The sequence below is a fragment of the Dasypus novemcinctus genome, chromosome 30 (genome assembly GCF_030445035.2).
Source record: "Dasypus novemcinctus isolate mDasNov1 chromosome 30, mDasNov1.1.hap2, whole genome shotgun sequence".
NCBI classification, from domain to species: domain Eukaryota; kingdom Metazoa; phylum Chordata; class Mammalia; order Cingulata; family Dasypodidae; genus Dasypus; species Dasypus novemcinctus.
In genome coordinates, this window is record NC_080702.1 from 8,795,816 (window position 1) to 8,809,847 (window position 14,032).

Consider the following 14,032-nt stretch of genomic DNA (forward strand, 5'->3'; position numbering starts at 1 on the left):
AAGGAAGAGAAAGAAAAAAAAAAGGGATGGAGGGAGAAAGTAAGGGAAAAAAAAGAAAGAAAAAAGTGCCTTTGGGAGATAAAGAGGAAGGAAAAACAAGAAGACAAACCAACAAAATACCAGACAAAGTTTCGAGCAAGGAATCCTCTTTGCAGTTAAATAAAATGCTTGGGAATCTGACATTCCCCCTTTCTCCCTTCCTCACTTCCCTCTCTCCCAAGGCAGCAGGACAGCTGCCTGAGAGGTCCAGTAGGAGATTCAAGTGGGTCCCCGTTGAACCAGCACAGCACAGAAAACAATATCTCTTTAATTTCCAGAGAGAGAGCACCCACACCTGACCAGGGACCCCACGTATGCTATTGGAATATTTTCTGAATGTAACATTTAAAAAAAAAATAAGGAAAAAGTATATATATAGGGATCAGGGAAGCGGCTGTACCTCAGTTGATTGGGCTCCTGTCTACCATATGAGAGGCCTTGAGTTCATGTCCTGGGGCCTCCTTGTGAAGGCAAGCTGGCCTGCTCCTGTGGAGAGCTGATGGCTGGCACCCACAGAGAGCTGGTGCAGCAAGATGATGCAACAAAGGGAGACAAGCAGTGAACGGACAGAGCAGACAGGAAGCAAGATGCAAGGGGGGTGGATAAAATAAATGATAACAAGTATACACACACACACACACACACACACAATAACACCTATCACCAGGTCTTACAGATATTTTCCTTCATTTTCTTATAGAAGCTTTATGGTTTTTGCTTTTATATTTAGGTGTTTGAATCATATTTAGTTAATTTTTGGATCAGGTGTGAGATAGGGATCCTCTTTCCTTCTTTTGGCTATTGATACTCAGTTCTCTTCGTACCATTTGTAGAATGGGCTGTTCTGCCAGAGCTGAGTGGGTTTGACAGGCTAGTCAAAAATCGCTTGACCATACATGTGAGGGTATGTTTCTGAAACATCAGTTTGGTTCCATTGGTCTATGTGTCTGTCTTTAGGCCAGTACCATGTTGTTTTTACCACCCCAGCTAGGTAATATGATTTAAAATCTGGCCATGAGAGTAAGCCTCTGGCTTATTAGAGTATTTATTCTGCATGCAGTTTTTCTCTTTAAATTAGGGTTTCCTGCCCTTTCTCCCTTGCTGGTTGTGCAGTCGGAACCAAGAATGTAGTTGGTGATGTAAGCTGTGGAAGCTCAAGTTTCCCTTTTAACCCCAAGAACCAATGAAGCTTCTTCAAGCTTTGTCCTTTGCCAGGGATAGGGACTGAGTCATGGGTGTGTGAAATAATCCAAGTCATGCAGGCCTAGACTGTAGTTGCCCAGAGAGCCTGATGAAGCTTCATGCCCCCTTCTCCCCTGCTTGGGAGGGCATGGAGCTGCATGTGTGGGCAGCAATCTATGCATTACGGGCCCAAGATAACCGCAGTTGCCCTAGTATATTCCCTATTATTCATTCTGTGCCAAGCAGAGGTACCTGCAGTTACCTGGATAGGTGGGGCAGTACCACCAGTTGCCACCCTGACAGAGGTGGGACTGAAGCCTAGCCTAGGGCTGCAGGTTGATCTGAATGAAAGAAACTATTTCATACCTTCACTGTGATTTTCGGTCAGGCTGGTTTCCCCTCATGCCAGGAGCAGAGTTAAACCTCTGTCCGACTTGGCAGGTTGATACTTTAGCTGTTCTTAATATTATACTTTAGCCCACCGAATTTACTCATCAATAGCTGATGTTAATGCACAATGTCTCTTCCTCCCCCGGTTTTGGGAAGTGGAGCTTTTGATACCAGCCACGGAATAGCTCCAGAGGTGGCTTGTGCCTCCAGTGGAGGATGGGCACCAGCCTCTGTGATGTGGAGTGCTCTACTTAACAATCTTTTCTGCAGAGGGACAGTCTCCTCCCTCCATTCCTTCCAAGGATGTTGCAGGATGTTCTTGTCTACTGGAGTCCCAAACAGGTGCTTTAGATAGCTGTGTGATTACTAACTGCCCTTAGCAGGAGCTGACTCTTGGTGCTTACTCTGCTGCCATCCTGCTGGTTGTCCTTGAATTAGATATTTTATATCTAGGTCTAAAGTTTCCTTTTATATCTTTTTTGTTGTTTGTTTCTTTGTTATGAACTATCTCTTCTTTCATTCCAAGAGTATTTACCTTTCTCACTGAGCAGAGATTTAATAACTGTTTTGTCTGATAATTCCTTCCATGGTTCTTTTGGGACTGATCTGCTTGATTGTTTTTTCCCCTGGAGAATAGATGAGGTTTTCCCAGTTCTTTATATGGTATGTTGTACAATTTGGGATGATATTCTGGTTGCATGTGCTTATTATATAGTTACAAACTTCTGAAAGATTGTTTTGACTAGTCGTGGCCTCTTGGTATTCCATATGAATTTGAGGATCGACTTTTTTCATTCCTACAAAACAATGCTGCAGAAATTTTGATAGGTATCATATTTAATCTGTAGATCATTTTAAGTAGTAATGGTATTGTAACAATATTAAATGTGAAATGTGGACACACTATATCTTGACATTTATTTAGGTCTTTAATTTCTTTCTGTAGTTTTCATTGTATGTTCATTGTATAGTTCATTCTTTTAATTTAAATTTATTTTCAGGTTTTTTTTCTTTTAGATGCTATAGTGAATGGAATTAAAAAAATTTTTTTTTCAAAATACTTAGGTTTCGCAAAATGTTAAAAAATATAAGGAATTCCCAAATGCCCCGTTCCCCACACCTCACACCCTTCCCCACAATAACACCTTCTTTCATTAATGTGGCACATTCATTGCAGTTGATGAGCATATTTGGAGCTTTGCCACTAAGCATGGATTATAGTTTAGATTGTAGTTTACATTCAATTCTGTAGGTGGTGGAAGGTATATATGGGTTGTATTTGTCATAGCAGTGTCATTCAGGACAACTCCATGTCCCAGAAATGCCCCCATATTGTACCTCTTTTTCCTTCTCCCTGCCTTCAGCACCTCCAGTAGCCACTACCTCCACATCAATGATATAATTTCTTCCACTGCTAGAATACCAGTAAGTCTATAGCAGAATACCAGTCAGTCCTCTCTGTTCCATATTTTATTTCCCAGTCCTGAGGGTTCTGGGGTGATGATACGTATTTCATCTCTAATTGAGAAGTGGCTTCAGTCCCATATGGGTGATGGATGGAACTGTGATGCTTGCAGTTGTAGACTCTCAGTTCCTCTGAGTGGTGGTTGTCCATCCTCACCTCCCTGTTTGTTGTCCAGGGTGAGGCCAATGAACTGGACAGCAGATGTTGCAACTAATGGAATTAGTTTTTAATGCCCATTTCAGATTGTTCTTTCCTGGTATGAAAAAACAAAACTGATTTTTTAAGAGTTTATCTTGTACCCTGCACCTTTACTAAATTTATTTTCTGTAGTAGTTTTCTTGTGACTCCTTTGGGATTTTCATTATGGAAGGACATACCATCAGAGAGAAGTGTTAGTTTTACTTTTTCATTTCTGATTTCAATGCCTTTTTCTTTTTTTGCCTAATTACCCTGCCAGGAACTTTGAGTATAATTTTGAATAGAAGTGATAAAAGTGGGCAACCTTGCCTTGTTCCTGATCACAGGTTTCAGTCTTTCATTGCAAGTTTTCATTCTTTCTTATATTGACTACGATGTTTGCTGTGAGTTTTTTGTGTTTATCATGTTTTGGTTGTTACCTTTTATTCCTATTTTTCTGAGTGATATTATTATGAAATCATGGTAGATAATATCAGAAGCTTTCTTTGTGCTATTAAAGTGATCATATGGATTTTTTCTTCTTGGGATAAGTCGCCCTTGGTCATGCGGTATAATCCTTCTAATTTATGTTGGATTTGATTTTCCAGTGTTTTGTTGCGATTTTGCTTCATTAGAGAAGTTGTTCTGTTACTTTCTTTTGATGTCTCTGTCTGGTTTGGGTATCACAGTAATACTAGCCTCCAAGAATGAATTAGGAAGAATCCCGACCTCTTCGTTTCTTTTGGAAGGCTTTGTGAAGGATTTGTGTTAATTCTTGTTTGAGTGCTTGGTACAATTCTCTCTAAAGCCATCTGGTCTTGGACCTTTCCTTGTTGGGAGGTTTTTGATTATTCAATCTTTTTGCTTTTATAGGTCTCTGAAGATCTTTTATTTCTTCTTGAATCAGTGCAGGTTATTTTTATGTTTCTAGGAATTTGTTCATATCCTCTAGGTTATCTAGTTTGTTGGCATATGAATGTTCATAATAATCTTTTATAACCCTTTTAATTTCCACTAGATCAGTGATAATATTCCCACTTTCACTCCTTAAGTAGTTATTTGCATCTTCTTTCATTTCTCTTCGTTTGGATAAAGCTTTGCCAATTTTATTAATCTTTTGAAAGAACTAAATTTTTGTTTCATTGATCCTCTCAATTGTTTTTCTGTCCTTTATCTCACTTATCTCTACTCTAATCTTTATTATTTTATTTCCTTCCTCCTAGTAATGTTAAGTTTGACTTAGTCTTCTTTCTTCAAGATAGGAAGTTAGGTTATTGGTTTGATACCATTCATTCTTAATGTAGAAATTTATAGCTATAAGTTTCCCTTGTAGCTATAAGGGGCAGTGCCTTGCTCCTTCCCATAGGTTTTTGCATTTTTTTTTTTTAATAAGAATTTTCGGATTTCTTTTGTAGGTGGGTTTCAGAAAATTATCCTGTTGGATATTTAAAAATGGGTCATATATCTTTCACTTGTATAATTCCAGTTTTCCTTCTGTTATTGATTTTTTTCTTTAAATATTTCTCTCTCCCCCTTTGCAGCATTTTTGCTTGCTGTCTACTCTTTGTGTCCTTTCACTGTGCATTCTTCTGTGCCTGTATTTATTTTTAAAATTTATTTCCATACACACCCCCCTTGTGGCTTGCTTATTGTCTGCTCTCTGTGTCCATTCACTGTGGGCTCTTCTGTAGTTTTTGCTTGTCTCCCTTTTTGTTGCCTCACCCTGCTGAGTCGGCTCTCCGCTGCTCTTGCAGGTCTGCGGCATTATGCAGTGCTTGCGGATGAGCCTGCCTTCACAAGGAGGCCCCGGCACGTGAACCCAGGACCTCCCATGTGGTAGATGGGAGCCCAACTGATTGAGCCACAGCTGCTTCCCCGTTACTGATTTTTATATAAATCAATTGTGGTAGAGGAGAAGCTTTGTGTAATTTCAGTCTTTTTATTTTTATTGTCTTATATCTTAACATACGGTCTAGCCTGGAGAATGATACAAGGATAGTTTAGAAGAATGTGTATTCTTCTGTTGTTGGGAGGCATTCTATATATGTTTGTTAAGTGCAGTTTATTTATAATATTGTTGACTTCCTCAGTTTCCTTTCTGATACTTTGTCTTGATGGTTGATTCATTCTTGAAAGTGGTATTTTGAAGTCTCCTAGTATTATTGTATAACTATTTATTCTTTCAGTTTTGCCAGTGTTGTTTCATGTATTTTGCGGCTCCTGTGCATACATGTTGGTGATTGTTGCACCTTCTTGTTGGATTGACCCTTTTCTTAGTATATAGTTCTCTCCATTTCCTTTTGTTCTGAGTTTGGACTTCGAGGCTGTTTTTTTCTGATAGTAGTATAGCTACCCCAGGTCTCTTCTCATTACTCTTTGTACATAATATTTTTATTCATCTCAGAACTTTCAGAGTATTCATTTCTTTGGATCTAAAGTGAGTCTCTTCAAAATAACAGGGTGTTTGAAGTATTTTTTTACAATACATTCTGCCAATATGTGTCTTTTAATTGGTGAGTTTATTGTTTTTATTATTTTTTGAAGATACTTAGATTACATAAATGTTATATAAAAATAGTATGGGTTGAAGGAAAAAGACATCAAATGTAAGAGAAGGAATATAGTTGGTAATAATATTTTGTCGGTGCTCTTGAATAGTTTGTAATAAATGTTTGACACCAATGCAGAGAGTTTGTGGAGGGGTGATGTATGAGACCCCTGGGTGATGTTATGTGTGTTTATTTTTTAAGTTCGCAGTCTTTACTATACACGTATTGTGTGTATGTGTATGAGTGATATACTTCAATAAAAAATATACATACAAAAAATGTATACATACAAAAAGTATTGGGAAATACTTTGGTAGTAATATTTTGATAGTGCTCTTTAATCATTAGTTTAAAAGGTTTAACAAAAATGTAAGGTGTTGGTGGTAGGGTGACTTATGAGAGTCCTGTATAATGTTATATACATTTGTTTTGTAAGTTCACAACTATTACTATACACTTCCTGTTTATGTATGTTTGTGGGTGTGTGATATATTTCAGTAAATATATTTTTAAAAATACAGAGTTTTCCCATATACCCCACTCCCTATACCTCTCACATTTCCCCCCATTAACAGCATTCTTCATTAGTATGGTATATTTGTTACAATTGATGAATACATTTTAGAGCATTGCCTCTAAGCATGGATTATAGTTGACATTGTAATTTACACTTTCTCCCAAACAATTTTAAAGATTATATCAAGATATATAATGGCCTATATCTGTGATTGTGATGTCATTCAGGGCAATTTCCAAGTCCCAAGTATAACCCTATATTGAACCTGTTTTTCCCTCTCCCTGACCTCAGAAACTCCAATGGCCACTGCTTCCAAATCAAGGATATAAATTTTTCTATTGCTAGAATCACAAATAGTCTATAGTAGGATACCTGGAAGTCTACGTTAGTCCATAGTTCTGTTCCCATTCCTGAAGATTCTGGGATGGTGATGCCCATTCCACCTCTAATTGAGAGGGGGCTTCACTCCCATGAAGCAGATGAATGGAGCTATCTTGTTTACAGTTGTAGACTCTGTGTTCCTTGAGATGTTTGTTGTCCATCTTCATCTCCTTTTTAGTTGTACTGGGTGAGTCCAATGAGCTGTGAGTAGGTGTTTGCAACTCTGTTGTGATTCAAAGCCCAGGTTGGACATGGACAGTCCAAAAATCTTAGGTCTCTTGCAAGTACACCTTATAATCTGTTTATTTTGAAGCAATTACTTTGAAAAGCAGGATTTATTTAGGATTGTAAATTCATTTCTTTTACATCTTATACCTTTTACCCCTCATTTCCTCCATTGCTACAGCCTTTTGTGTGTAGTTGATCTTTTGTAGTGAAACAATTTGATCCCATTCTTTTTTTTTTTCCTGTATATTTTTTAGATATTTTCTTTGTGGGGTTATGTTGGAGTTTATATTTAACATTAGAAATTGATGATAAACCTTGAATTGATTTGAACTTACTTTCAGTTTCAACAGTAATAATAAGAAACTAAAAGTTAATAATTCTTAGATAAAATACTTACATATATGTATTTCAGAAATAAATTACATTTTGAGACATTTAACTGAAAATACCTTTGAAGCTAATTTAAAGGTAACGACTAGATTTTGGCATGATGACAGCATTTGTTCCCTTTCAGAACAAGAACTTACTATAGGGGTGAAAATCAGTAATCAGATACAGAATGAAATAGAATAGGACAGGTGCAATAGAGGTAGTGAGAACAAAGACCCATATTTAAGACTGGGAGAAATATGGAGCCAGGAAATACCCTTAAGTTAGCTGCCATATTTATGAGCATTTTATAGAAACAACAGGATGGACAGCTCTGTGAGGCTGGGAAAGCTATTCTGAATCATACTACCTACAGTTTCAAAGAAAAAAACATGTGAAATGACCAATAATAAAAATACCTCGTGTTGCTTGACATGCAAAAGGGAATATAGGGCAAAAAAGGAATAAGTGCAGAGAAACAACAGTACAAAGAAATGAAATATCTACATTTTTGTGTACTTTATGAGGTACTTTTTCAAAAACAAGGTATAAGGCATTAAGAAAATGAAGTAAGATATGAAAAGACATCAGATGAATACTCAAAAAATGAAGGGTCATAAATGAGGAAAGAACATAAAAAATAGGAAAAATTGCTTTAAAATGTAATGTAAGCTAGAAGAAATACAGTGAATGATAATGCTTTATAAGAAATAGAAGTTGAAAAGAGAAAAACATATTGAAGAGTAATTAACAGAAATTGTAAAAGATTTGAGAAAAAGTGTCAAAAGTGAATGCTAAGTAAAGAAGAGCCAATATGTGAAGTCCATGAAAAGACAAAACCAAAGCAGAGTCCTGAAACAAGTTAAAAATCTATCTTTTTTTTTTTTTTTTTTTGGAAATAGAAGGAATGCTTTGAAGCTGCTTATTAAAAGTGTGTACTGAGCAGTGAATGAGAATTATGGCAATATATTTATGGGCTTCAAAGAAAAAAAAATTTTGTGCATTTAGGAAAAAGCCTGTGGCATAATAGAAAGAAAATTACAATCTCATAAAGGTTTTGAAAAAACAATGCATCGTGTCAGTCCTCTTCTCCAAAAAAGCCATTGGATGGATGGCTCAGCAACCTAAGGGCTTGTATGTAAATGGTTGCTGTCCCTGAGTAGAAGTTCTCAGGACATCCTTCAATTCCTGTGCCTATTTTTACCAGCTAGTTCTTATCTCCACTTACATGTTCACGTAAAATATTAATTGCAGCTACCTGGTGTTCCCTCAGTTTTGCTGCATTTCCGGAAATGCCAAAAAGAAAGGTAGAAAAGCAGTGGATTCCATATGCACTTGTTTCCCTTCCCCTTTTTTGACCTGCTCCACATTTCCTCTTCTCTCTCTTCAGCTCTTTTTACTTCCCAGATCTCTTCTCTTGAACCTAGTACAAGATAATTTCTGGAATCACACTTGCTCTGGAAAAGTGTTGACAGCTGGGGGAGGGAGGGAAGGAAACATTTATGCTTGTCCCAGTTACCCAGGGCAGGAAGACACCCAGTGTCCTGAGGAAAGCTCACAGGGAGGGGCATGAGTAGAGTTGGGGAGACAGGGCAAACTGTCTCACTGGAGCTGTGGGTTCTGAGAGAGCAGGGAGCCCTCAGCCCTGTGGTCCAGAGATGCTGTGGTGGACCTGGTTCATTCCAGGAGACCAGGTCAGCAGTGTTGTGAGAGCCAGTGTGCGAAACAAGCCAGTCAGTAGCCCCTTCACCAAGTCCTCCAGAAACCCTGCCGGGCCTTGGAAGGTACTGAGGTGCAGCTGGACAGCAATCTCTCTCAAATGGGAGTCAATTCAGTTTTATTCTTAACCCTGGAATTTTGGATTTGGGTGAAGAGTGGAGGCTAGAAGTGTGCTCAAGGAAATACATCCCACTGCCCCTCTCCAGGACACACAGTCACACCCCTCCCCTGCCCCGCACACACTCACCAGCACACCACACAGACTTACACAGGCACTCCCCAGACCCTGCACACAAAATCCATGCCACCTTAGGGGAACACTGATGCTTACAAGAACTGTAGTTCTTTCTCTGGTAAATCACTTTCTTTAACCATACTCCAATCCTCATGTCTTCCAGGAGATGGAACCAGAATGACTCTCCAGGATGCTCTGATTTTCTTATGCAGATTTTCCCTCAAAAGCAAGTGAATCCTGGGAAGCATATGTGGCTCAGGACCTCTGCCTACCATATGGGAGGATCTGGATTTTATCCCTGTGATCTCCCAGTAAAAAAGAAGAGAAAATGTGCCTGCATGGTGAGCCAGTGCCCGTGTCACGAGCTGAGAGCTTGCACGGTAAGCCATGTGCCCATGCGAGTGCCTGTGTGGTAAGCCAAGTGCCTGCGTGGCGAGTGCCCACATGGCGAGCCAGTGCCTGCAGAACAAGCAAATGCCCGTGTGGCAAGCCGAGTACCCATGCATCAAGCCAAGTGCCCATGCAGTGAGCCAGTTCTCACGCAAGCTAGTTATGCAGCAAGATGATGATGCAACAACCAAAAGTGAGTGAATCAGAATATGTACTGTTTTGCTTCCTTAGAGTCATGCCCAATAGTCTAAATGAAAACTCTCGAGAACTGGATCATGCTGTGTGGTCTTTGCTCAGGTACTTTGTTCTCTTGGTGCTTTAGAAGAACAGATGGGAAAGGGTGGTCAAGTCAAAGGCCCTATAAGCAAGTGTAAGGACGTTTGTGGAAGGGCATTTATTTTGACATAGATCTCTTAAGTCCATTTTGCTTTGCGATTACAAAATTTTTACAATCAGCGGAGGAAAAATGTTGCTGAGATAAAGACCCCTACTGTGTAGTTTATAATCTGCTGCTGCTTTTTTGGGATGCCCCTTTATAAAAGGGGTCAGTTTGAAGGTGACCCCACTTGACACTCTCCTCTCCTAGGAAATTGTATATGTCAAATATAATGCACATAATTAGATATACTTACTTGAAGGGAACGGAAAGAGAAAAACAAAAAAAGGTAACATTTATATCTTAGGCACAGAATAGCGACCCCACCTCAGCCTTCAATGGGGCCACCTCATCTCCCTGGTCATTAGGAAGCTACACCATCATTTATTATTTCAGAGTTAGGTGGACAGAGAGTATCTCTGTGCACATTGGTGTTTAACCATGAATTACTCAGAGAGTATTCTGGCCTTGGATAAGAGGGTAGAGTGGAATTTTGGATTAACAAGTTATAGGATGAGCTGCTGCTGGGCCATCTTCTTACTGTCAGAAGAACAGCAAGGACAGTAGGAGCAAAGAATTGTGAATCAGAGTGATTGGCTTTCTAGTTAATGGCAACCTAAAGTAACTTGTAATAATCAGCTTACAAATGGTACTAAAATTCAGTGACAGGGTCCCATGGTTCCTCCTGTTTGTTCTGTATCTCACCTAAATTTCCAAAATTGCCAGTATCTTCTTGATATCTTCCAGATCATTTCACCCTCTGTGGATCCACACATGCTGACCATACATATACCATATGTTCTATAGGAATTTCTCTAATGAGTAATGACTTTGAATATCTTTCATGTGCTTATTGGTAATTGGTATATCCTGTAGAGAATTATCTAGTCAAGTCCTTTGCCAGTTTATAATTGGCATGTTTTTCTTTCTGTTGTTGAGTTGTTGGTGTTCTTTTTATATACTGGCTATTTTAACCCTTTCTTAAAATATGATTTGCAACCTTTTCTGTAGGTTCTTTTCACTTTCTTGATAATGTCTTTTGGTCCACAAAGCTTTTGACTTTTGATGAAGTTCATTTCTGTTTTTTGTGATTGTTGCACATGCAATCCCGTACCTCAGTTTTTTCACCCAAGGAGTAGAATAGTGAATCATCCATGACGTATGTCTATGAGTGAGTTAATATATGTAACATGTGTAAATGCTCAGAAAGGTTGATTGAAGATACAATGTCTTGGCTCACATCTGACTTAATAAGACTCAAAGCTGGATTCATACCTGGGAGTGGAAACTCCAAGATCAGTGCCCTATCCTTTAAACATGGCTGCTTTGCCAATACACAACTACTTAATTTTAGTCATTTCTTAAATTAAAATGTTTCTCAGAAATGGCCTAGAGGGTCGTGAGCAATTGTGGGCAATATGTATGGTAAGGCGGAAGGGTGTAGTCATGCAGTGGATGGGTATGACAGTGGGCAGTGATGCTGTTGGGTTGGGTGGTACTGGTTTGTGAGGGGTTAGCGAGGGGAGGGTTGGACTGTCCATGGAAGTGGGGGGAAGGTTGGGGAGGGAGCTGGTGAACACTTGGGATTTTTGGATATGTGATTGTAACTATAACATTGGGAATGTTATTTTGACAAATATGGCATGAGACGGTTACTAGTTTAGCTTGTTGGATGTGGGGAGCATGCAGGACAGGGTGCACCAGGGGCAGTCTTCTAGGAAGTGTGTGAATGTTCATCTTTTTATAGTATGTTGTGTCAGTGGGTGCTGACCCACATAATGAGTGGTAAGGTGTGGTACTCCCATTCTGGGCAATCCTGCTATGTCCTCAAATAGAGGGGCAGGAGTCTCTTGAGAGCATAGGCAGTGCCTAGTAGGAGAGGACAGCATAGTATGTGAAGCCCTCAGTGTTGTTTTAAGTAACTATAAATCTTTTCCTTCAAGGAGTAGAGCTTGGTGGTTGCCCTTGGTCCTGAGGGGAGAAAGAGGGAGGAATAAAATAGATGGAACATGGGACATTTTTGGGGTGATGGAATTGTTCTACATGATCTTGCAGTGATGGATACAGGCCATATTAAATTTCATCCGAATTTATAAGTGTATAGTCCTAATTGTAAACCATAATGTAAATCATTGACCATGGTTAGTCGCAATGCTTCAGTATGTGTGCATCAATTGTAACAAATGTACCATCCACATGTAAAATGTTATTAATAGGGGAAACAGGAAAAGGGGAAGATATTGGGTATATGGGAATACCCTGTATTCTCTACATGACTTTTCTATAGCCTGAAGTTTCTCTGAAATTACAGTGAAAAAAGTAAGACTCTGGGGGAATAAGTGGAAGAACATGTCACTGAACATGGAAGACAACAGATCTTATAATGACGAAAGATATAATGGAAAATTTTTCAATTATTTCAATTTTAAAAACTTTATTGTATTTGTATTTTTAAAACTATCATCATTTCATTTTCTTAAAAATTGTGTTTGATTCTTTTATTGACTTCGTTTTAAGAGAAATTTTGGATCCCAGAAGGATTGCAAGTGTTTCAGGTGAGGATCATTGGTGTGAGGTGTCAATGATGGGGGATTCGTGGGAAGACGTTCACCTGGTGCATCCCAATAAGGCATAGGCATGTGGTCAAATGTTCATGTGGCATTGTCACAGTGGGTAGACTTTCCCACAATAACCAAAAGAATAACAAAACCCAGTTCTGCAACATTTCCAAATAGAACAGCAGGAATCCCCAAGTACAGAGGCAGTGACTAGTGATGGAGGATGGACATTGATGCACCCTTGATGTTGATGACTCTACTTATGAACCTTTACTTTTGAAACCTTTAGCTTAGTATTATAGGCTGCCTAAGAGATTTATTCTGAGAACCTCCTTGTGGCTCCAGTGTGGCCTCTCTCTAAGCCAAACTCAACATACAAATGCACTAACTTCTCCCTGGCATGGGACATGACTCCCAGGGACGAGGCTCCCTTGCACTGAGGGATTGCTACGAAGCACCAACCAGCAATTCAGCTTGAAATAGACATTGACCAAAAGGGGTAAAGCATAAAGACAAATGAGTTTATATGGTTAAGAGACTTGAAAATGAGCCGGGTAATCATTCTAGAGGTTATACTTATGCACGTCTCAGCTGGATCTTATTGACTTTCACAGTAAATATCGCCTCAGATAGCTGGGCTCCTGAGGGCTCTGGAGACATCCAGACAGTATAGACAGGGTGGACAACTCAGGAATTTGGCACGCTGAGATGTCCCCACCCCCTACACACTGTATACTAGTTATCTTATGCCACTTTTTATCCATAGAAAATTTTATTATTATTTATTATATGTTACAACTAGAAGGTATACTCCCTGAGATCATGTAATTTTGCCCTTTTGGTCACTGATATCCATAGGGTTTAGTAAAATACCTGTCAATAGCTTTAAAATTAATAATTATTACAAATACTTGGGCCTACCAGGTCTTACAGGATCTAGTCCCCGCCTACTTCTCTGACTCTTTCCTCCAGATCAATATTCTCTAGTCCCATTGGTCTTCCCCCCCAAAAGAAAATGGTGAGTTTTTCCCTATCTCACAGTCATATACAGCTTCCCCATATCTGACTAGATCTCTAAATGGCTCCATACTTTTCTTTCATTTGTGTCTAAGTGTAAGTGTAATGCTTCAAGAATAACTTCTATATTATTCCTTGCTCATTTTCAAACACCTCACCTAGTTTGATTTTCTTCACAGTACATGCAACTAATGAATATTTTCTGGTTTATCTGCATTTGCCTATTTCATCTGACTTGTGGTGGAATGAATTCTGAACCCTGATTTAGAGATGTTCTTTGTATTGCTCCAAATTCCTGTCAGTGTGACCCCATTGTAAATAGGTTCTCTTGCAGATGGTATTTTAGTTACGGTGTGGCCCAAATGAAGGTGGCTGGGCCTTATTCTGGATTAACAGAGTCCCTTATAAGCAGAAGAAATTAAGACATAGTAGAAAAATTC